The 26,075-nt window shown below is 44.2% G+C and overlaps 1 protein-coding gene across 6 annotated transcripts in view; it reads left to right on the top strand.

Annotated features, from left to right (window-relative positions):
- Positions 1 to 26,075, top strand: part of LOC139551710 (ral guanine nucleotide dissociation stimulator-like) — a 111,221-nt gene that overhangs the window by 54,603 nt on the left and 30,543 nt on the right. The window lies entirely within an intron of this gene.

Raw genomic sequence — 26,075 nt, 5'->3', positions numbered from 1 at the left:
GGAATATGAATGACAGTCATCCAGTATGATGTAATAGAAATAAGGCCACGCTCATGAAAAAAAAAATTGTCCTCATCTTAAACAACACTGACCGCCCCTGTCATTAACTGAGCACTGCTGCTGCAGGATGTTGGTTTCACTGGAGTTCTTGCATAAGACCATGTAACAGCTAATTATGTGTCATGTGGCAACTTGCCTGACTTGTTTTGAACACGCAAGTCATAATGTTCAAATTATTTGAGGGTCACTTCGTATAGGGACTGCCCATTGTCAACTGTATCACACATAGAAGAGGTCCTTGAGCCCTTGATGTCTTGATAACCATCAGTATTCAATAGGCCTACGTTATTTTGAGAATATATAATATAATTTTAGCCATCGCTGGGTCCTTTGTTCCTGAAATACCCCCCTTACAGTAAACATACAGTGCCTTTGGGAAAGTATTCAGACCCCTTGACTTTTTTCACATTTTATTACGTTACATCCTTATTCTAAAATTGATTAAATTAAACAATTCCTTAGCAATCCACACACAATACCCCATTAATGACAAAGCGAAAACAGTTTTTAAATTCTTTTTGCACATTTATTACAAATAAAAACAGAAATACCTTATTAACTTAAGTATTCAGACCTTTTGCTATGAGACTCGAAATTGAGCTCAGGTGCATCCTGTTTCCATTGACCATCCTTGCGATGTTTTACAGCTTGATTGGAGTCGACCTGTGGTAAATTCAATTGATTGGACATGACTTGGAAAGGCACACACCTGTTTATATAAGGTCCCACAGTTGACAGTGCATTTCAGAGCAAAAACCAAGCCATGAGGTCGAAGGAATTATCTATAGTGCTCCGAGACAGGATTGTGTTGAGGCACAGGTCTGGGGAAGGGTACCAAAACATTTCTGCAGCATTGAAGGTCCCCAAGAACATAGTGACCTCCATCATTCTTAAATGGAAGAACTTTAGAACCACCAAGACCCTTCCTAGAGCTGTCCACCCAGCCAAACTGAGCAATTGGGGGAGATGGGCCTTGGACATGGAGGTGACCAAGAACCCGATGGTCACTCTGACATAGCTCCAGAGTTCCTTTGTGGAGATGTGAGAACCTTCCAGAAGGACAACCATCTCCGCAGCACTCCACCAATCTGACCTTTTTGGTAGAGTGGCCAGACTGAAGCCACTCCTCAGTAAAAGTCACATGACAGCCTGCTTGAAGTTTGCCAAAAGGCACCTAAAGACTCTCAGACCATGAGAAACAAGATTCTCTGGTCTGATGAAACCAAGATTGAACTGTTTGGCCTGAATGCCAAGCATCACGTCTGGAGGAAACCTGGCACCATCCATACGGTGAAGCATGGTGGTGGCAGCATCATGCTGTGGGGATGTTTTTCAACGTCAGGGACTGGGAGACTAGTCAGGATCGATGCAAAGATGAACGGAGTAAAGTACAGAGAGATCCTTGATTAAAACCTGCTCCAGAGCGCTCAGGACATCAGACTGGGAGCGAAGGTTCACCTTCCAACAGTACAACGACCCTAAGCACACAGCCAAAACAACGCAGGAGTGGCTTCGGGACAAGTCTCTGAATGTCTTTGAGTGGCCCAGCTAGAGCCTGGACTTGAACCCAATCTAACAACTCTGGAGAGACCTGAAAATAGCTGTGAAGCAACGCTCCCCATCCAACCTGACAGAGCTTGAGAGGATTTGCAGAGAAGAATGTGAGAAACTCCCCAAATACATGTGTGCCAAGCTTGTAGCGTCATACCCAAGAAGACTCAAGGCTGTAATCGCTGCCAAAGGTGCTTCAACCAAGTACTGAGTGAAGGGTCTGAATATTTATGTAAATGTGATATTTCAGTTTTATTTTAAATACATTTGAAAAAAATTCTAGTTTTTCCTTTGTCATTATGGGGTATTGTGTGTAGATTGATGAGGGAAAAAACAATTAACGTAACAACAACAAAAAAGTCAAGAGGTCTGTATACTTTCTGAATGCACTTTACATATTCATATAAATTCGCTGGATGCCACAAGGCTATTGAACAAGCATTGCTTTTGTCTCATGGTTCCAGTTGATCACAGCACGGATTGGCACATTTTCCCCAAAAAGCTCAATTTTGTGAATCTACGTGTGTATCGCCAATGCTGCTGACGAGCCTAGAGAGTGGCAGTTCTGTGTCTTCATCTAATCCTCACACTTAATCCTGTTAGTTGATTAGGCTAATCGGTCTTCTCACTCCAGGGCTCTCGCCGCATACACACACCACTGCAAACCAACTCCATCAGTAACCATTAAGAGAGCCATGTTCTTCTGGGTGGCTTTTTGATGTTAGTATTTTATTACATTTTTTGGTCATGCGAATTGACTGTGAGCTTGAGGCCAGAATTGCAGGCAGTTTATCTAATTTCTGTAAAATAGAGCAGACATTTTCAAATAACGTTTTTTTTTCCTTAACGCATGCCTGTTTTATGTTTCACTCTCTCTCTCTATGCCTATCCTGAGACCATAGAAGCAGATGGTGTTTAAATTCGGACCCAGTTGTTCCCCGGGGAGACGTATTGATCCTCGACTCTGTATCCAGTGTCTCCTGGAAACTCAATACCTGACTCCTCCCATGTGATAGTGTGTGGGGGGGTTGTGCAATGGTTGGATATCGAGCTGGTCTGGCTTTGAAAGAGGCTTCCCCAACATCCTGTAAACACACTGTCTCCATGAGGCAGTTTTGTTCTTACAACATTCACCTTCTATCCCTGTTCTTTCTCTTCTTCCTTCTCTTTCCCCTTCTCCCTCCCTCTCTCTGCCCTTATTTAGCTTTCCACTATGAAATTTAATGCTTCCAGTGAAGGCTGTCATATCAATTCCACTTGTTTACAGTTGATGATGTCATGCATCCAGCACTACCTCTTAATGCATCCAGCACTACCTGTTAATGTATCCTGCACTACCTCTTAATGCATCTAGCACTACCTTTTGTTTTCCTCTGGCCATAAACAGTAACGTCATCTTCTTCTAGGTCAAAGCTCTAAGAGAAACGTATTTACGCTATTAGACGCCAACGAGTCCAGGTCGTTAACAGGCTCAGGGAATGCATTAGCCGAACTTAAAGGGATACTTTGTGATTTTGACAAGGGACACTTTTCACACCGCTTCGCCCGCTGGGTGAAGATTTCGGTGTGGAATCTATTTTCAACACACTGCCTAACTACAGTACGGGTGTTACTGTTTCATCAGGGAGTAACAAAGAGGAAGTGATGTCATCACTGAACTGACATTATGTTTGCTATTTAATGCAGCCACAGAATAGAGAGAAGCTAAAGAAATGATTTTGTATTCGAATTTTGCATTGGTTAAGTTCAGAGATATCATTCACACAAAGTAATTAGACTGTAAGTATGCCTCCAGGATAATATGGTAAAGTTGGTCTCATGTATAGGCCCTCGAACAAATAAGTGAAGCTAGTTAAGGCTGACACTAAATTCATTTTTTGAAAGAAAAAAGTTACCACATTGGGAGAGCGAGAGAGAGCGCGAGAGAGATGCTCACACACATACAGCTTAATGTAGCTAGATTTTCTGTGAAACTGACACCGTATAATACACATCGTAGATTGCTTCAGCTGGATAAAAGTACGTCTTTGGTAGTTGAAGAAGTCTACATATTGTGAAGTATAGGGTTGGAAGAGAGATGCTCACACATACGGTTTATGCAGCTAGGTCTACTACTGTAACACATCTCATGCATATCAATATATTTAGGCATGATCATTGATTATACTGATCGGAAGTATTTGTTAGCATTTTTTTTGTTCTTCACAGCACTGTCACTGAAAAGACAGAGGGAAAGGGTAGGCTAGGCTGAGTTCATTTAATATTGTTCATCTATACCCTACGTGTCAAACTCATTCAAACTCATTCCAACGCGAGTGTCTGCGGGTTTCCGCGCCTCCCTTTTACTTGATTGGTCACTAATTAGTAAGGAACTCCCCTCACCTGGTTGTCTAGGGCTTCATTTAAAGGAAGAAACAAAAACCCGCAGACACTCTGTCCTCTGTGTAATGAGTTGGACACCCTTGATCTAAACGCAGATCATTCATCTCAGTGATAGGCAGTATACAGGTATTATTGCATGTTGACTAACCAATCTCAGTGATAGGCAGTATACAGGTATTATTGCATGTTGACTAACCAATCTCAGTGAAATTTGATTCAACCTTGTCATGATCAGTTTCATATATTTCATTCAGGTAAGTTTAGTAGATTGGCTTAATAGCGGCATTGACGTTGTTGGTTGGCTAGCAAGCAAAAACTTGACATTACACATCGTTCACTTTTGGGAAAACTGGTTCAGCCACTTGGTAGCTAGCTGTAATTAGTTCAAATAAATAAAAATGATGTACTACTATGAAAATGCAATTGTAAACTATAAAGTATAAACCCACCATAGTGATGTTGTGAATGAGGGTTCTCGGTTGAATGTGGATGCGCATCGGACAGCCATTGTACTCACGCCCGTCATGACGAATAGAAATAGCGTGAAACGAGTGTGTCCAATTTTGTCAATGAAACCCTGTATCTACTTCCCCAGAGTCAGATGAACTAATGGATATCATTTTTATGTTCTGCATCCAGTATGAAGGAAGTTAGAGGTAGTTTCGCAAGCCAATGCTAGGATTAGCACAATGACTGGAAGTCTATGGTAGCAGCAAAGCATTTGTGCTAACACTACTTAGCAACTTCCTTCAAACTGCACCCAGAGACATTAAAATGGTATCAACGAGTTCATCTGACTCTGGGGAAGTAGATAAAGGGCTTCATTGCCAAAATACCGAAGTATCCCCTTTAACTGTTCAAAACAAACACAGGTTGAGATTAGTCTGCTGTTGGGTTAGAACGGTTCAAAAAGGTTTTGAATACCTCAAAGTAGTTTAGGATAAGGCTTTAGCTTCAGAAATATTCAAATCGTTTTTGAATGGCTTTCAAGGTTCTGCTTTCGATTGACATAGCATTTTCTATGGTCAGGTCTGCTTGTTGTCACTTCTGTCTTGTTTTGGTCTTTTTAATTAGCTCTTGCAGATTTGTTAAATAACACTGTTGTTATCCTGTTCTAGTATGTTCTATAGGTCATGCTACAATATAAGAACCCAAACAGCTGAACGTAGTTGATACCTTATACTTATGCCTTAAATAGCCCATCATTGTAGGCTGTTATTGTAAATAAGAATTTGTTCTTAACTGACTTAGTTATAAAAAAATATATATATATATATGTTGACAGGATTACATATTGTTCTAGGTTATATAAAGGAAGGAAAATAGAGAGGGATGTCTTTAATTTATACCTAACATTTCTCCAAGGCTGACTTTTTCTTTTTTTCTTCTTCCTATCTTTCTCCGTTACAAAATGGTGGGCTCATCTCTGGCTCAGTAACTTGTCTTTGTGTGTATTCATTGTTGAACTCTCCGGTCAGAAGCCAAGAGTTCAGCCATGCTAAACCAAAGCAAAGGCACAGAGGCAGATAGAGACAGAGCTCCTTTTGTTGTCCTCACACCCATTGTTGTTATTGTCGATTGAGAGAACACTGAACAAAAGTGGGTGGACAATAGAAGGGACAATGATTTGGAGGTGAGGAGGGGGCGGATTGATCTAGGGCAGTGAAAAGGAGAGCTGTGGTAGAAGAGAAGAGATAAGAGAGAGGAGGCTTGAAAGAGGCATAGAATAGCCAAGCGGTGGATAGAGGCCATATTGTGGTGACATTCCTCTCTAATGGAAGACTGGGGCCTGAGCAGTACAGTACTACAGCTACACACCTGGACCCCATCAAGCCTAGCTCTTTATCTTCCCTATTTTAAACTTCCTCCCCCGCAAAGCTCTGGCAGCCAGAGCTACGTATTGATATACGGCCACTGAGAGAAGATAATAATTTTAAAAACGAGTTTACCTTACGTTACGTTCGATCTGATTATCGGACGGCAAAAGATTACAGTTAAGTCCGGGGGGGGGGGGAATTCACAGAACAGGGACGAGCAATTTGCTAGCAATATGAACATTCAAATAAAGATTGGTCTCTGAATTCACCCATGTGGTCAAATCAAATCAGTTGCTTCCCAGTCCTCATGTCTCTCCTCCATGTTTTCATAGCAAATCGCGAGGGTGTTATTCTTTCGGATTCCTGCACACAGGAGGCAGATTGAGAGAAACAGACCAAACAGTCTGCAGTGAATTAACAAGTAAGAGGAGCATGAAAGCAGCCCCTCCCCTCTCCCCCTTGCTGTGTGTGACCCAAAACAACACTGACGCAGGCCAGTGTTGTCACCAGTATTATCCTATTATCTTACACGTTCCGAGTCATAGCCACAGCAATGAAAGATCTTGACCTTCTTCACTACAACCAAACAATGGAGGGTGTAACACAAAGACCCAGCTTGCTCCGGTTAGATATTCTATGACCAATCCGTGTTGCTTCGTAGGGAGTTCACTACTGGTGATAGCATTACTGCTCTGTGCTTACACGGGGTTAATAAACTGTCTTTCAGACAGACTCACTTCTTTGGTCAGCAACAGATTGTAACGTCAGGAGAATGATGGGTGTGGAGTCAGGCGCAGAGAGTAGCAGTTTCACGGGATAAAAACGCTTTAATGTCCACAGTAAACAGGAACAGGTACAAAAATGGGTGAAGCCAAAACACAGGCGCAAACACAACCCAAAGACCACTGTTACATAAACCGGACAGCGAAACCCCAAAATCAACAATACACCTCCTACGTCCAATAACAACAAGCCCGCACAAACACAAGCACGCTAAACAAACTTAAATAGTACCCACCCCAAAACCCGAACAAGGAACAAGTGAAACCAATTAGACAAAAACAAACAAAAAGGAAAAAGGGATCGGTGGCAGCTAGTAGACCGGCGACGACGACCGCCGAGCGCCACCCGAACAGGAAGGGGAGCCACCTTCGGTGATATTCGTGACACAGATTGACAGTGTCGATCCTTTTAGTCCTAACTCCCACCTCTAAAAGACTGATACTGCCTTATGGCATGAAATAAATATCGAGAGGATATTTTCAGACAGCCCAACTTTTCATTGCTCTGTAAGCACATGGGCACCTAACACCCTCTTTCGTTTAGATAACCAAAGTGTTGATTTGGAGTATTGGGCGCCAAATCATTTTAAGTAGCCTACACCTCCACACAGCTGGACATAAATGAAGGCAACACAAGAGTTGTCATAATAACACTCAAACTGAAGAAGCCCAGGTCAGTCCTCCCCCCCCCCCCACACACACACAATCTTGGTTTGCGTAAGTGTCCGCCTGATGTTTCATGTGCTGACTCTCGCTACTCTGTTAAAACCAGCAGCACGGTGCCAGAACAGACAAGGCCAAATATCCTGCTCCAACCCAGACCAAAGCACACATTTATTTAATCAGAGGGTATTCATTTCTAAAGGAGATGAAGGGCTAGTGTGTGAGATGGAAAATGAAAAGAAAGTTCAACCTTGTGATCCTTTGTTTACCGTAACACAGGGGCTCAGTATGTTCTCTCACATAATAACAATTTATAATTGTGTTAGGGGAAGTAGAAAGCTTACAGGACAGGAGGCTTGATATGGTATTGAAGGACAAAAGGAAATGGGATTTGGTGATCTTTCGTTTCAAAAGGATACACCAGGATGTGCATGTGTGTGTCTCATTTGGATGTATGTGTGTGTGTGTGTGTGCACGCGTGTGTGTATATTTGAAAGCTAAATCAACCCATAACACTCCATGGAACACTCCATTGTGAAACTGATCCAGCTGCTTAGCTGGGGCACCAGGCGGCCTTCTTCTCTCTCCCCTCGGCCACAGACTGTTATGCTTGTCCCTGGGGACAGCCCCGAGAGGGCAGTGGGACTTCTGTCAGCCAGTAGCAGCCTGCCTTGGTGGTTGTGGGACCAGTGAGTATGCACACGGAGCCTGCCGGGGATCGATGACTGACTCACTTGCCCGCGAGGGAGTACAGGAGGGGGGACGTTAAAGCTATTAGCCTAGCGTCCTCACGGCAGTTCAGACCACTTTAGAGAATATCACAGTAGACGTCACCAGCATTAGCCCTTTGCCAAAGAACTTCCCCTCCCTTTGTCTTTACTCTCTCTCTCTCTCTGGGCTTCTCCTTCAAATTCTCTGTATGTTTACCCTCTGTAGTTTACTCTAAAACCAATAATGTATTGGTTTTAGAGATTCTCTGATACTGTTGTATACTTTTTAGCCAGTAGTTCTGAAAGTAGTGCTCACGAGCCAAAAGTGGTCCCCAAAAATTGTGCACTATGTCACAGATGTGCAGATATTGGCACCATGTCATTGCTGTCTCTCTCGCTCTGCTGTGTGTGCATGAATTAACTACACATTTACACATTCAGCCCAAAACAGGAGGTCTTTAATGATACTTTGCGCACACAATACTGTACATGCTACACCTACCTGGATGGATAGTGCAAGGAGTTTCCTTATTATAGACACATATTATAGCAACGATAACTTGGCTATATACACGATGTACCAGTACCGAGTCGATGTACAGGGGTACAAGGCAACAGGATAAATAATAAAGAGTACCAGCAGCACATGTGATTAGTCAAAAAAGTTAGAGCAAAAAAGGTCAGTGCAGATAGCCCGAGTAACTATTTAGCAGTCTTATGGCTTGGGGGTAGAAGCTGTTGAGAGTCCTGTTGGTTCCAGACTTGGTGCATTGGTACTGCTTGCCGTTAGCAGAGAGAACAGTCTATGACTTGGGTGGCTGGAGTCTTTGACAATTTTTAGGGCCTTTCTTTGACACCACTTGGTATAGAGGTCCTGGATGGCAGGGAGCTTGGCACCAGTGATGTACTGGGCCATACGCACTACCCTCTGTAGCGTCTTGTGGTCGGATGCCAAGAAGTTGCCATACCAAGCGGTGATGCAGCCAGTCAAGATGCTCTCAATGGTGTAGCTGTAGACCTTTTTGAAGATCTGAGGGCCTATGCCAAATCTTTTCAGCCTCTTAAGGGGGAAGAGCCATTGTCATGCCCTTGTCTACTTGAAACATGTAGGTATTAGAGACTGGGTCAGGGAAAGGTTGAAAATATCAGTGAAGATACTTGTCGGCTTCAAATGGGCAGTTGTTATGGTTTTGGATGGCCAGATAGCTAACAACAATGACAAGAAACTGCCATGTGGTGAATTGTAAGTGGCTGTTTTCAGCTCGTTTGATCTTGTTCTTGATGCCATGCCTTGCTAGCTAACCAACAACTGTAACAATGTATTTTAGTGACAAGTACTTATTGTGCACGTTTATTTATGTTTTCAATAAACATTGGAGATGAAATATAGTTGACATGTTATCAACAATCTAAGCCAACCCTGTCTATTTTGCCCTATATTTGCGCATGCATCTGTTTTAATGCTAAACATCCAACCCGTCTATATGACAAAAATGAGAACAATAGTAACTGTTTTTTCTGAAGGTTTGAATTCTTGAAGAATCAATTGGAGCTCTTTACCAGAATAACAAGACAACACAATTATTTTATACAATCAACATTTAATGACACTCATCAAAATATGTACAAACATAATGAGAATGATGGTGGACAAAAGTAAGGAATAGAGTGAAAGATAAGAAGTAAAGACCTCGAGATAAGAATATTAAAGATGTTATACTCAGTCTGTGAGCAAATTGTGTTGTGGCCTCTTTGTTGTTAAGGCCATCTGTTGTCTCTTATCTTGAGTTGCAGAGCCTATGCTCTGAAGTGTTTTCTTCTTAGCTTAAGTGTACTGTTCAGGCTACACTAGCTAGTCTTTCATTTTCACGGAGACTGCTTGGAGTATGGGCTATCCAGTCCCAATTCCTTTACTAAGAAGGTACTCTTTCCCTAAAACGTACTTTCCCCCCTGGGTACTATTCCCTATAAGGTCATTTCCCTAACTTATCACTTACCAGTTCATGCTATTAAAGGCAAAGGCCCCTTCGTAGGCCTGCTAAAATAGAGGTTATTGCCACCACTAGAGGAGCAGCTGAAGCTGTTGAGCCCAGAGCAGAAAGTCCAGAAGGAAGAGAGGCCCACCCTGGACTTGAACAATCTTTACGACCAGGTCCACCTCTACAAGGCAGCAATCCCAACTTTTGCCAAAACCCTGAAGGACATCACCCTCAACCACAGCCCCAGCACCTCACACGAGACCCCCTCTTCAAAGGACTTGCATCGAGAGAACCCACACCAAGAGGACCTACACCTAGACCACAGCATCACTAGCCACATTCCCACCCAACCAGCTGAGACCCCCCCCCAAACACTCTATATAGGCCTCCCCAGATCATACCTATGCCCTTTCTCCCCCCCATGCACCCCCCCCTGCAGCAAAGACCTCAATATGCCCAGGTTGTGAGCAGAGCAACAGGCCTAACCCCTGCTAATACACCCGCCCAAGCCCCATCCTGCAACCTAAGAGGTATGTATCAGATGCTCAACATGCTTTGCTCACACCTACTGTAATGGTCCGAGCCTAAACCACACAAAAACAACACTAGACACTATGGAACACAAAGCTTTTACTACCTCATCCTGGAATATACAAGGTCTGAGGTCATCTGCCTTTGGCCTAATGAGCAGGAACCTAGACTTAATCAAAGAAATTGGAAATACAGACATTGTCATCCTCCTCTCCACCCTCTCCGAGCTGGGCATCTCCGGCGCGGCCCACGCTTGGATTGCGTCCTACCTGACAGGTCGCTCCTACCAGGTGGCGTGGCGAGAATCTGTCTCCGCACCACGTGCTCTCACCACTGGTGTCCCCCAGGGCTCTGTTCTAGGCCCTCTCCTATTCTCGCTATACACCAAGTCACTTGGCTCTGTCATATCCTCACATGGTCTCTCCTATCATTGCTATGCAGACGACACACAATTAATCTTCTCCTTTCCCCCCTCTGATAACCAGGTGGTGAATCGCATCTCTGCATGTCTGGCAGACATATCAGTGTGGATGACGGATCACCACCTCAAGCTGAACCTCGGCAAGACGGAGCTGCTCTTCCTCCCGGGGAAGGACTGCCCGTTCCATGATCTCGCCATCACGGTTGACAACTCCATTGTGTCCTCCTCCCAGAGTGCTAAGAACCTTGGCGTGATCCTGGACAACACCCTGTCGTTCTCAACTAACATCAAGGCGGTGACCCGTTCCTGTAGGTTCATGCTCTACAACATTCGCAGAGTACGACCCTGCCTCACGCAGGAAGCGGCGCAGGTCCTAATCCAGGCACTTGTCATCTCCCGTCTGGATTACTGCAACTCGCTGTTGGCTGGGCTCCCTGCCTGTGCCATTAAACCCCTACAACTCATCCAGAACGCCGCAGCCCGTCTGGTGTTCAACTTTCCCAAGTTCTCTCACGTCACCCCGCTCCTCCGCTCTCTCCACTGGCTTCCAGTTGAAGCTCGCATCCGCTACAAGACCATGGTGCTTGCCTACGGAGCTGTGAGGGGAACGGCACCTCCGTACCTTCAGGCTCTGATCAGGCCCTACACCCAAACAAGGGCACTGCGTTCATCCACCTCTGGCCTGCTCGCCTCCCTACCTCTGAGGAAGTACAGTTCCCGCTCAGCCCAGTCAAAACTGTTCGCTGCTCTGGCACCCCAATGGTGGAACAAACTCCCTCACGACGCCAGGTCAGCGGAGTCAATCACCACCTTCCGGAGACACCTGAAACCCCACCTCTTTAAGGAATACCTAGGATAGGATAAAGTAATCCTTCTAACCCCCCCCCCCCCCTTAAAAGAGTTAGATGCACTATTGTAAAGTGGTTGTTCCACTGGATATCATAAGGTGAATGCACCAATTTGTAAGTCGCTCTGGATAAGAGCGTCTGCTAAATGACTTAAATGTAAATGTACAAGAGATGGTATAGAGGAGACGGACCCACTGGTTGCCCTCTAGGTTACAAGGAGCTGGTAGTCCCATCCACCAAACTACCAGGTGGGAAACAGGGAAGAGACAGGGGGTATGCTAATTTGGTATAGAGCAGACCTAGCCCACTCTTTAAATGAGTCAAAACAGGAACATTTTACATCGGGCTAGAAATTAATAAGGAAATTATCTCAACAGATAAAAATGTCCTCATGTGTGCTACCTAGAGTGACAAGAAAAAGTATGTGTACCCTTTGTAATTATCTGGATTTCTTCATAAATTGGTCATACAATTTGATCTGATCATCATCTAAGTCACAACAACAGACAAACACAGTCTGTTATTGTAGTCACATCAATCACATCAATTATTGTATTTTTCTTGTCTATATTGAATACATAATTTAAACATTCACAGTGTAGGTTGGAAAAAGTATGTGAACCCCTAGGCTAATGACTTCTCCAAAAGCTCATTTGAGTCAGGAGTCAGCTAACCTGGAGTACAATCTTTGAGACGAGATTGGAGATGTTGGTTATAGCTGCCCTGCCCTATTAAAAGCACTCACAAAATTTGAGTTCGCTATTCACAATAAGCATTGCCTGATGTGAACCATGCCTTGAAAAAAAGAGATCTCAGAAGACCCAAGATTAAGAATTGTTGACTTGCATAAAGCTGGAAAGGGTTACAAAAGTATCTCTAAAAGCCTTGATGTTCATCAGTCCACGGTAAGACAAATTGTCTATAAATGGAGAAAGTTCAGCACTGTTACTACTCTCCCTAGGAGTGGCCATCCTGCAAAGATGACTGCAAGTGCACAGCGCAGAATGCTCAATGAGGTTAAGAAGAATCCTAGAGTGTCAGCTAAAGACTTACAGAAATCTCTGGAACATGCTAACATCTCGTCATCGTCATCAAGCTTGAGACCCTGGGTCTCGACCCCGCCCTGTGCAACTGGGTCCTGGACTTCCTGACGGGCCGCCCCCAGGTGGTGAGGGTAGGTAACAACATCTCCACCCCGCTGATCCTCAACACTGGGGCCCCACAAGGGTGCGTTCTGAGCCCTCTCCTGTACTCCCTGTTCACCCACGACTGCGTGGCCATGCACGCCTCCAACTCAATCATCAAGTTTGCGGACGACACTACAGTGGTAGGCTTGATTACCAACAACGACGAGACGGCCTACAGGGAGGAGGTGAGGGCCCTCGGAGTGTGGTGTCAGGAAAATAACCTCACACTCAACGTCAACAAAACAAAGGAGATGATTGTGGACTTCAGGAAACAGCAGAGGGAGCACCCCCCTATCCACATCGACGGGTCAGTAGTGGAGAAGGTGGAAAGTTTTAAGTTCCTCGGTGTACACATCACGGACAAACTGAATTGGTCCACCCACACAGACAGCGTTGTGAAGAAGGCGCAGCAGCGCCTCTTCAACCTCAGGAGGCTGAAGAAATTCGGCTTGTCACCAAAAGCACTCACAAACTTCTACAGATGCACAATCGAGAGCATCCTGTCGGGCTGTATCACCGCCTGGTACGGCAACTGCTCCGCCCACAACCGTAAGGCTCTCCAGAGGGTAGTGAGGTCTGCAGAACGCACCACCGGGGGCAAACTACCTGCCCTCCAGGACACCTACACCACCCGATGTCACAGGAAGGCCATAAAGATCATCAAGGACAACAACCACCCAAGCCACTGCCTGTTCACCCCGCTATCATCCAGAAGGCGAGGTCAGTACAGGTGCATCAAAGCAGGGACCGAGAGACTGAAAAACAGCTTCTATCTCAAGGCCATCAGACTGTTAAACAGCCACCACTAACATTTAGCGGCCGCTGCCAACATACTGACTCAACTCCAGCCACTTTAAAAATGGGAATTGATGGAAATTATGTAAAAATGTACCACTAGCCACTTTAAACAATGCCACTTAATATAATGTTTACATACCCTACATTACCCATCTCATATGTATATACTGTACTCTATATCATCTACTGCATCTTGCCATCTTTATGTAATACATGTACCACTAGCCACTTTAAACTATGCCACTTTATGTTTACATACCCTACAGTACTCATCTCATATGTATATACCGTACTCTATATCATCTACTGCATCTTGCCATCTTTATGTAATACATGTACCACTAGCCACTTTAAACTATGCCACTTTATGTTTACATACCCTACAGTACTCATCTCATATGTATATACCGTACTCTATACCATCTACTGCATCTTGCCATGCCGTTCTGTACCACCACTCATTCATATATCTTTATGTACATATTCTTTATCCCTTTACACTTGTATGTGTGTATAAGGTAGTAGTTGTGGAATTGTTAGGTTAGATTACTTGTTGGTTATTACTGCATTGTCGGAACTAGAAGCACAAGCATTTCGCTACACTCGCATTAACATCTGCTAACCATGTGTATGTGACTAATAACATTTGATTTGATTTGATTTGACATCTCTGTTGACGAGTCTATGATACGTAAAACACTGAACAAGAACGGTGTTCATGGGAGGACACCAGAGAAGAAGCCACTGCTGTTAAAAAAAAACATTGTTGCACATCTGAAGTTCGCAAAAGAGCATCTGGTTGTTCCACAGCGCTTCTGGCAAAATATTCTGTGGACAGATTAAACTAAAGTTGAGTTGTTTGGAAGGAACACACACCAATATGTGTGGAGAAAAAAAGGCACAGCACACCAACATCTAAACCTCATCCCAACTGTAAAGCATCATGGTTTGGAGCTGCTTTGCTGCCTCAGGGCCTGGACAGCTTGCTATCATCGATGGAAAAATTAATTCTCAAGTTTATCAAGATATTTTGCAGGAGAATGTTAGGCTATCTGTCTGCCAATTGAAGCTCAACAGAAGTTGGGTGATGCAACAGGACAACAACCCAAAACACAGAAGTAAATAAACAACCCGAATGTCTTCAACAGAAAAAAATACGCCTTCTGGAGTGGCCCAGTCAGAATCCCAACCTCAACCCGATTGAGATGTTGTGGCATGACCTCAAGAGAGCAGTTCACACCAGACATCCCAAGAATATTTCTGAATTGAAACAGTTTTGTAAAGAGGAATGGTCCAAAATTCCTCCTGACTATTGTGCAGGTCTGATCCGCAACTACAGAAAAGATTTGGTTGAGATGATTAAATCTGTTTTAGTAACCAAATTTCTATCAGCATGTTAAATGTGCAACCAGAGGGGGGGGGGGGTAAACTCCAGACCACCTTTACTCCACACACAGAAACGCATATAAAGCTCTCCCTCGCCCTCCATTGTGAAAATCTGACCATAGTGCTGTCCTCCTGATTCCTGCTTACAAGCAAAAATTATAGCAGGAAGCACCAGTGACTAGTTGCCACTAACTATTGTATAGTTGCCACTAACTATTGTATAACGTCCTCCAGGATCTGAAATGATCTGTCAGGGTGAAAACCATACTAGTTTGTGAATCACTATTGATGTTCCGCTTTGCCGTTAAAATTAGAATGAAAAACCTGTCCAACCCATGCTTTACGCAATCTAGTATGGTCGTTAACACGTACAGTACCAGTCAAAAGTTTGAACACACCTACTCATTAAAGGGGTTTTCTTTATTTTACTATTTTCTACATTGTAGAATAACCCTTGAATGAGTAGGTGTGTCCAGACTTTTGACTGGTACTGTATGTATTATGTCATTTTTCATATGGTCCCCAGGAAGATTTAGCTGATCCTTTTACAGTGGCTTATGGGGATCCTAATAAATACCAAATAGTATTCACATGGCCTATTAGGCCACCAGTGCAGTCACATTTGTTGCTCAATGTTTTATGTATACTTTGGGAAGTTTATGGGGGTTTTCTTTCCAGTGCATGCTGTTTGACAGACTGTTTCCCAATGTAGTCTTATCAAGAGTCGGATAAACGAACAGAGTGTTGAATGCTCTCGGTGTGTGTGTGTGTGGGGGGGGGGGTCTGAGTGTGTGCGTGGTGTGTGTGTGTGTGTGTGAATTTGTGCCACAGTGCCTGTGTGTAGAAAACTGGTACTTGAGCTGATACACACTCTTGAGAAACACACAAACATTTGCACACACACACACATACACTTTTAGACTAATGAGGATTTCACTCAGTCTTTGTGTGTGTGTGTGTGTGTTGTGTGTGCATACGTGTGTGTTCTGTTTGTGTTCATGTTACGTGCACGAGTCCCATTGTGGTTATGCTTCCAAATTACAATGAGGGAAAGGAACCAGGTCAAGCTTGGAGTGAATAGAAGACTTGGAAGAGAGGGAGGTAGAGAAAGAGAGAGAGAGGTAGAGAGAGACTATTTTAAAATGTGTCATACAGAGGGAGAGAAGAAATTAGTAGGGAGGGGAAGAGAAGGGTAGGAGAAAAGAGGGAGGGAGGGAGTGTGCTTGGTGGTCAAAACACAGCAGTCTGGCCTTCTAGACTTACAGCAGGGGTGGGCAATTCCAGTCCTCCAGGGCCTGATTGGTGTCACAATTTTGCCCCAGCCCCAGCTAACACACCTGACTCCAATAATCACCTAATCATGATCTTCAATTTAGAATGCAATTTGATTAATCAGATGTGTTTGTTAGGGATGGAGAAAAAGTGTGACACCAATCAGGCCCTCGAGGACTGGAGTTACCCACCCCTGAATTACAGGAACTGCAACAAGGCAAATCCTTATAGAAACACTTCCTTACAGGAACTTTGTGACAACTAAGCAATTCCTTATACCATTCTTAATACAGTAATACTCCGACAGCATTTCCTTATTTACTTTCTGTGGATTGTATCACAGTCTAAAACTCGACAACACATACAGTCGTGGTTTGTATTGGCAGTTGAACAAAGTTTGCTTTATTTCAACATGGGCTGATTTCACCCAGTTGTATATGACCCCCATTCTAATCCCTATACCATGGCTTCAGGTCTGTGATCTATGTGTGTCACTCCTCTAAAACCGGATAACTAGCTAGCTAACAAACATAGAGCGCAGATAATATCTTCAAATTCATTATTTTACACAATACCTTATCACAGCACTGGCAAACCATGGTTGACCAACTGCCTGACCTTCATCCCATCATAAGAAGGTTCATGTCCATTCTAGTATTCTAAAGGTCGTTATCAATAAAAGACCCCATAGTCAGAAAAAACAAATGTCCGATTATTCCACATTCTATCATAAGAGTTTACACAGCAAGTAACTGCATGCTTTTGTAACATATATGCTGGGCGTCAGGTAGAGAAGGTGAGTTTAATAAAGAACCGATACAGCCACATACTGAACGTGCAAGAAACCAATACATCCTAATGACTGATGTCAACTGAGGGCTAAATAAAGGGGAAGTAATCAAGGAGAAAATTATGACCATGTGTGCGTAATGATGGAACAGGTGTGCGTAATATAGTTGCCAGGGCCGGTGGTTAATATACCGTCAATGTCGAGTGCCAGAGGGAGTGAGCAGGAGTGACAGCTTTTCATGATCATGAAACATCAATTGATCATGTAATTTCAGATACTTGAGGGTACCCTATCCATTACTTGAGGGAGTTATCCAACTGGCACCTCCGTCGCGACGTTACCTGAACGCTCATCTGGGGCCCGCTAATCGTTAGCTGTCTTATCGGCTGCTATCTGAATAAGTATATCGGACAAATTTTTTTTCTTGGGTCACTATATCTATTTTGCCAATTGGATTGATCCCCTCTACCACACGGAACCCCACTAATCTACCGACGGAAACGCACGAGGTGTCTAAAAATAGACCTCCATCCTATGCTATCTTGCTACCGATAGCCATCTACCCGGCCAGCTGTCTGGATCGCTGTGACCCCAACCAACCTCTACTCACTGGACCCTTATTGATCACTCGATTAAGCATGCCTCTCCTTAATGTAAATATGCCTTGTCCATTGCTGTTCTGGTTAGTGTTTATTGGCTTATTTCACTGTAGGGCCTCTAGCCCTGCTCACTATACCATATCCAACCTTTCAGTTCCACCACCCACATATGCGATGACATCACCTGGTTTCAATGATGTTTCTAGAGACAATATCTCTCTCATCATCACTCAATACCTAGGTTTACCTCCACTGTATTCACATCCTACCATACCTTTGTCTGTACATTATTCCTTGAAGCTATTTTATCGCCCCCAGAAACGTCCTTTTACTCTCTGTTCTAGACGTTCTAGACGACCAATTCTCATAGCTTTTAGCCGTACCCTTATCCTACTCCTCCTCTGTTCCTCTGGTGATGTAGAGGTGAATCCAGGCCCTGCAGTACCTAGCTCCACTCCTATTCCCCAGGCGCTCTCTTTTGATGACTTCTGTAACCGTAATAGCCTTGGTTTCATGCATGTTAACATTAGAAGCCTCCTCCCTAAGTTTGTTTTGTTCACTGCTTTAGCACACTCTGCCAACCCGGATGTTTTAGCCGTGTCTGAATCCTGGCTTAGAAAGACCACCAAAAATTCTGAAATTTTCATCCCCAACTACAAGATTTTCAGACAAGATAGAACGGCCAAAGGGGGCGGTGTTGCAATCTACTGCAAAGATTGCCTGCAGAGTTCTGTTTTACTATCCAGGTCTGTTCCCAAACAATTTGAACTTCTACTTTTAAAAATCCACCTCTCTAAAAACAAGTCTCTCACCGATGCCGCCTGCTATAGACCACCCTCTGCCCCCAGCTGTGCTCTGGACACCATATGTGAACTGATTGCCCCCCATCTATCTTCAGAGCTCGTGCTGCTAGGCGACCTAAATTGGAACATGCTTAACACCCCAGCCATCCTACAATCTAAGCTTGATGCCCTCAATCTCACACAAATTATCAATGAACTTACCAGGTACCACCCCAATTCCGTAAACACGGGTACCCTCATAGATATCATCCTAACCAACTTGCCCTCCAAATACACCTCTGCTGTTTTCAACCAAGATCTCAGCGATCACTGCCTCATCCGTAATGGGTCAGCGGTCAAACGACCTCCACTTATCACTGTCAAACGCTCCCTGAAACACTTCAGCGAGCAGGCCTTTCTAATCGACCTGGCTGAGGTATCCTGGAAGGATATTGATCTCATCCCGTCAGTAGAGGATGCCTGGATATTTTTTTTAAATGCCTTCCTCACCATCTTGAATAAGCATGCCCCATTCAAGAAATTTAGAACCAGGAACAGATATAGCCCTTGGTTCTCTCCTGACCCGACTGCCCTTAACCAACAGAAAAACATCCTATGGCGTTCTGCATTAGCATCGAACAGCCCCCGTGATATGCAACTTTTCAGGGAAGCTAGAAACCAATATACACAGGCAGTTAGAAAAGCCAAGGCTAGCTTTTTCAAGCAGAAATTTGCTTCCTGCAACACAAATTCAAAAAAGTTCTGGGACACTGTAAAGTCCATGGAGAATAAGAACACCTCCTCCCAGCTTCCACCTCCTCCCAGACAAATCCACTATAATTGAGAATTTCAATAAGCATTTTTCTACGGCTGGCCATGCTTTCCACCTGGCTACCCCTACCCCGGTCAACAGCACTGCCCTCCCCTCTGCTACTCGCCCAAGCCTTCCCCATTTCTCTTTCTCCCAAATACAGTCAGCTGATGTTCTGAAAGAGCTGCAAAATCTGGACCCTTACAAATCAGCCGGGCTAGATAATCTGGACCCTTTCTTTCTAAAACTATCTGCTGAAATTGTTGCCACCCCTATTACCAGCCTTTTCAACCTCTCTTTCGTGTCGTCTGAGATTCCCAAAGATTGGAAAGCAGCTGCGGTTATCCCCCTCTTCAAAGGGGGGGACACTCTTGACCCTAACAGCTACAGACCTATATCTATCCTACCCTGCCTTTCTAAGGTCTTCGAAAGCCAAGTCAACAAACAGATTACCGACCATTTCGAATCCCACCATACCTTCTCCGCTATGCAATCTGGTTTCAGAGCTGGTCATGGGTGCACCTCAGCCACGCTCAAGGTCATAAACGATATCTTAACCGCCATCGATAGGAAACAATACTGTGCAGCCGTATTCATTGACCTGGCCAAGGCTTTTGACTCTGTCAATCACCACATCCTCATCGGCAGACTCGACAGCCTTGGTTTCTCTAATGATTGCCTCGCCTGGTTCACCAACTACTTCTCTGATCGAGTTCAGTGTGTCAAATCGGAGGGTCTGTTGTCCGGGCCTCTGGCAGTCTCTATGGGGGTGCCACAGGGTTCAATTCTTGGACCGACTCTCTTCTCTGTATACATCAATGATGTCGCTCTTGCTGCTGGTGATTCTCTGATCCATCTCTACGCAGACGACACTATTCTGTATACTTCTGGCCCTTCTTTTGACACTGTGTTAACAACCCTCCAGGCGAGCTTCAATGCCATACAACTCTCCTTCCGTGGCCTCCATTTGCTCTTAAATACAAGTAAAACTAAATGCATGCTCTTCAACCGATCGCTGCCTGCACCTGCCCGCCTGTCCAACATCACTACTCTGGACGGCTCTGACTTAGAATATGTGGACAACTACAAATACCTAGGTGTCTGGTTAGACTGTAAACTCTCCTTCCAGACTCACATCAAACATCTCCAATCCAAAGTTAAATCTAGAATTGGCTTCCTATTCCGCAACAAAGCATCCTTCACTCATGCTGCCAAACATACCCTTGTAAAACTGACCATCCTACCAATCCTCGACTTCGGTGATGTAATTTACAAAATAGCCTCCAAAACCCTACTCAATAAATTGGATGCAGTCTATCACAGTGCCATCCGTTTTGTCACCAAAGCCCCATATACTACCCACCACTGCGACCTGTACACTCTCGTTGGCTGGCCCTCGCTTCATACTCGTCGCCAAACCCACTGGCTCCAGGTCATCTACAAGACCCTGCTAGGTAAAGTCCCCCCTTATCTCAGCTCGCTGGTCACCATAGCAACACCTACCTGTAGCACGCGCTCCAGCAGGTATATCTCTCTGGTCACCCCCAAAATCAATTCTTCCTTTGGCCGCCTCTCCTTCCAGTTCTCTGCTCCCAATGACTGGAACGAACTACAAAAATCTCTGAAACTGGAAACACTTATCTCCCTCACTAGCTTTAAGCACCAGCTGTCAGAGCAGCTCATAGATTACTGCACCTGTACATAGCCCATCTATAATTTAGCCTAAACAACTACCTTTTTACCTACTGTATTTATTTATTTATTTTGCTCCTTTGCACCCCATTATTTCTATCTCTACTTTTTCTATCTCTACTATCTCTACTCTACTTTTTTTTAATTTATTTTTTACTTGCTATATTGTATTTACTTCGCCACCATGGCCTTTTTATATTTTTATTTATTTATATATATATTTTGTTTGCCTTCACCTCCCTTATCTCACCTCACTTGCTCATATTGTATATAGACTTATTTTTCACTGTATTATTGACTGTATGTTTGTTTTACTCCATGTGTAACTATGTGTTGTTGTATGTGTCGAACTGCTTTGCTTTATCTTGGCCAGGTCGCAATTGTAAATGAGAACGTGTTCTCAATTTGCCTACCTGGTTAAATAAAGGTGAAATAAAAAAATAAAAAAATTTGGCATGTAGCTAGGAAAACAACTTGTAATTTAGCTTGCTTCATCAGAGATTAGCCTTTTGGAAAGAGCTTGACATCGGCAAGTCCTCGTAAGGTTTGTCAGTCACCACTACTGTCATCACCACTATAGATGGCCATATATTTGGATATAGCCATCTAGTTTATCCCCTGAAAGTTAGCTTACCATATTGAGGTGATCTATTATTAGCTAGCTAGCAAATTTGAAGTGTTCTATCAATCAATGTAGACAAATCATGTCTGTCAGCAGCAATCAGGATTAAACACTTCAAATCAATGTTTTAAAGGGGATGTTAGCTAAATTCGCTAGGCAGGCCTGCATTAGTTAAAGAAAAAAAGTACATTAGGTCTACACACCACTGTGCAAAGCTTCTATCGTTAGCTTGCAATGTAAACATTACCAGCTACTCTACATCGACAAATGCGCCCTTATGCTGCTTGAGGCAGAGCCCACAAAGGATAAGAAATGAACCTAAACAACTCTTAATTGTCAGGTATAGTGCACTTTTATATCACTCCAGTGGTGATTTTTAGGATGTAAATCTTGGTGGGGCAAAACAAATATACACTACTGGTCAAAAGTTTGAGGTCACTTAGAAATGTTCTCGTTTTTGAAAGAAAAGCTTATTTTTTTTGTCCATTAAAATATCAGTTAACATTTATTTAACAATGCCTTGAAAATGTCCTGGTTTCCATGTGTTTGATGCCATTCACTTCATTCCAGCCTTTTTACGAGCCGTCCTCCCCTCAGCAGCCTCTACTGGGCTGCTTGGCCATGAAAACCCATTTCATGAAACTCCCGACAAACCGTGCTAATGTTGCTTCCATAGGCAGTTTGGAACTCGGTAGTGATTGTTGCAACCAAGGACAGCACTCGGCGGTCCCATTTTGTGAGCTTGTGTGGCCTACCACTTAGCAGCTGATCTGTTGTTGCTCCTAGACGTTTCCACTTCACAACAACAGCACTTACAGTTTACCGGGGCAGCTTTAGCAGGACAGAAATTTGATGAACTGACTTGTTGAAAAGGTGGCATCCTATGACGGTGCCACATTGAAAGTCACTGAGCTTTTCGGTACGGGCCATTCTACTGCCAATGTTTGTCTATGGAGATTTCAAGGCTGTTTGTTTGATTTTATACACCTGTCAGCAACCGGTGTGGCTGAAATAGCCAAATCCACTCATTTGAAGGGGTGTCCACATACGTATGTATATATAATTTAGCTCACAGAGTACAAAGGTTTGCTTATGTGAGTGGGCTTGCTCATTCCGTAGCACATTGTGGCACTATTTAGCATCAACGTAATCACCTCGTTGTAAATAATAGTGCACACATAGATATGGGAAATTGGCTTAGACCGCAGGTCCATCCATGATTCCAGAGGAAGGATATCATTTCTCTTGTCCTAGTACAGGGGACACACCCACACAGAGTTGTCTAGGATGTGTCTGTCAGGATGTACTTTTCCCTTTAAACTCTTTTTTTCCCCCCCAGGAAGAACTAGTAGTTAGTTCAATGTCCCCCACACACGCACAAACCCACCACTTGGCAGTGCTACACCTTGTGTATGTCAGACAAAGTAGACAAATGCAGGCAAACATAAGTGCTCCTCATAACTAGAGCCAGGAGTGTACGTGCAGTGTGTATGTGTGAGGTCCCTTCTTGTCTTTCCACTCTCCACAGAGAGCAGAGAAGTGCCCAAACTTCAAGGCTCCCCTTGTAAACCCCCTCTGAAGTCTATGACTAGGCATCCGTGTGCTGTGTGTGTGAAACTTTCCCAGAATAGGCTGCCATGTTTTTTTATTTGACCTTTAACTAGGCAAGTCAGTTAGGAACAAATACTTATTTACAATGACAGCCGACCCCAGCTAAACCGGGACATACCAAGACGCTCTCTCTGAGCCACAACCAATACATGACATACCCAGAAGCTCTCTCCACCTAACAAAGGAACACTGGCTTTTAAAGCTGCAGAAGGAGTCGGTAATTGAAAACAGCTGTATCTCTTGACGAGAGGGCGGGGTCAGAGCTCCAATCATCAATGTGGCCGACCAATCGGCTGCTTAGGACTTCAGGAAGCCATTTCCTGAAATACACACATGAACACATACAAACCCAACACAGAAACTGGGGAATGTAACAGACTCCCAGTCACGGCTGGATGTAATACAGCCTGGAATCGAACCAGGGACTGTAGTGAAACCTCTTGCACTGAGATGCAGTGCCTTGGACCACTGCGCCACAATAACCCCTCTCACAGCAGCACAGCTTTGCCTTAGTACCACAGAAACACACACATGAACACACACACTGATTATACACATGCACAAAAGTCCCTCTCCCTCTCACTTGCTTTCTCTCCTTTTCTCTCTCCCTTTCTGTCTTTCTGTCATCCCTCTTTCCTTTTCATCTTCTATGTCTATCTGCACCCCCCCCCCCCCCCCCCTCTCGATCGATGGCGGTAGGGTGAGAGTGCCGGTGAAGCGCCAGTGGGATGTCTGTAATAATTATAATATTGAGAGGAGCCACACAAAAGTGACAGAGGAAGAGATGGAGAAAGTAAGACATGAGGGGAAGTCGAGGAATTCACGCTAGTGGTAGTCATAGCGCCTGCCAGAAGGGAGGCAGGGAGGTGTGTGTGGTGTGCGTGCGTGTGTGGTGTGTGACAGGATTTTAAGACCCTGAGTCACTTCGAGGGGAAACTGAACCAGACCTGTCTGGACTGACACTTTAAGATTGTCAAAGTAATCCAAAGGCTTTCAGTGCTCTCACTTTGTTGTATATACTAAGAAAAGTCAGTAGGTCCTTGTGAATGGAGCTGGGTTCTGTGTGTGCGAGTATGTGTGTGTGTAAGCCAATCCCAAGCCAACTGTGTGGTCCAAGCTATCTGGTGACTCACGAATTGGAGCCTGTTGATTGACAACCCCTTCCTAATGTGCCTTTCAGCACATCTAGTGTGTGTGTGTGTGTGTGTGTGTGTGTGTGTGTGTGTGTGTGTGTGTGTGTGTGTGTGTGTGTGTGTGTGTGTGTCTGTGTAATCTCCCTCCCGTTGTCATAGCAACACCATAAACAGACCATACATGTGTCTATTTTAGCGTAACTGTACCTAGCTGTAGGTATATCCTCACTACATACAGTAAATCCTACTATATTAAAAGAAGACATTTTGGAGAGTTCTATAGCAGTTGACACACACACTCTCCAAATAATCACACACAGGGTCAGATCTGATGTACTGTACACACACTGCATGCACGTATGTGCACACACACACACACACGTACACACAGACAGTACAAACAAACTGGAACTGACATTGCTCTCTGTAGAGCCATAGTTATCTGGAGTGTGTTGGACGACATACCAGAACAGCCAGACAAGGCCAGGGCCAGAGCCATACTAAAGGGCGGATAGATTGATAGGCAGGCAGGCAGGCAAAACAACAACAATGTAGCATCTGTGTCCGCTCTCCTTGAGCGATTACATTCCCTAACCCTGCCAAACCCTTCTATGTTTTCCTCTTATCCCCCTTATATGGAAGAGGCTCTCTCTCTTTTACTTCCTCGAAGTTAGCTAAAACATATACTGTTCGTATACTGTATGCGCGTTCTGGGTGTAGGTGCGTTCTGGATGTAGGTGCAAGCTTTTGTTCCATCCAAGCACTGACACATCCGATTCTCCTAATGAAAGTCTTGAATAAAGACTACGATTTATTTATTAGTAGAATCCACCACGTTACTGGTTGGCCAGAACAAAATATTGCTGTAGCATGTACATTATATCCTGACCTAGAATAGCTCAATGAACCTATCAGTCATGAAACGGAGTGTTTATATAGTCGTAGACATCACAGCATAACTGTTCTCAGATTAGCTTTCTTGGCACAGACTGACACTGATACTGAATACGTTCAGTAAATATTTCTACCACATGTTTTATAATATCAAATATTTGCCCGGCGATTTTCAGTCCAGCTCAAAACTTCCTCAGCACGTCACAGAACGGCTGTCTGCCTTCAACGTCAGACTGTTGACCCATCTGATGCATGGGTGTCCCCTATCTACGGTTGAACTAAATTGGATAGTTGAATAGAGTCTTGGGCGGTGGCATTCGCCATTGTGATGAAAACGTTGCATTGTGAATCATTCAATGCAATCCCAGATAGATGCAGTGCTAAAAAGCCAAAAGCAATAGCAGCTACTTTAAAAACTGGGCTTTTCAAAAAATGTATTTTTTACCGTCAAAATATCCTCCAATGTGTCTGCGAGCAAACCCGCGCCCATAATGTCCATTCTCTACCACCACATCTGTTCAGTCCTCACTCTGTTTTAGAACATTCGCTCCTGCTATCAACACTTATCCACATCCTGTATGCCAACCGATAAGAAGGCATGCCCTGTGCTGTGCCCTGTGCTGTGGCCTGTGCTGTACCCTGTTCTGTGCCCTGTTCTGTGTCGTTCCCTGTGCTGTGCCCTGTGCTGTGCCCTGTGCTGTGGCCTGTGCTGTGGCCTGTGCTGTACCCTGTTCTGTGTCGTTCCCTGTGCTGT

The sequence above is a fragment of the Salvelinus alpinus genome, chromosome 24 (genome assembly GCF_045679555.1).
Source record: "Salvelinus alpinus chromosome 24, SLU_Salpinus.1, whole genome shotgun sequence".
NCBI lineage: Eukaryota > Metazoa > Chordata > Actinopteri > Salmoniformes > Salmonidae > Salvelinus > Salvelinus alpinus.
The sequence above is the reverse complement of the archived record's forward strand: the minus strand, read 5'-3'. Positions and strand labels throughout refer to the sequence as shown.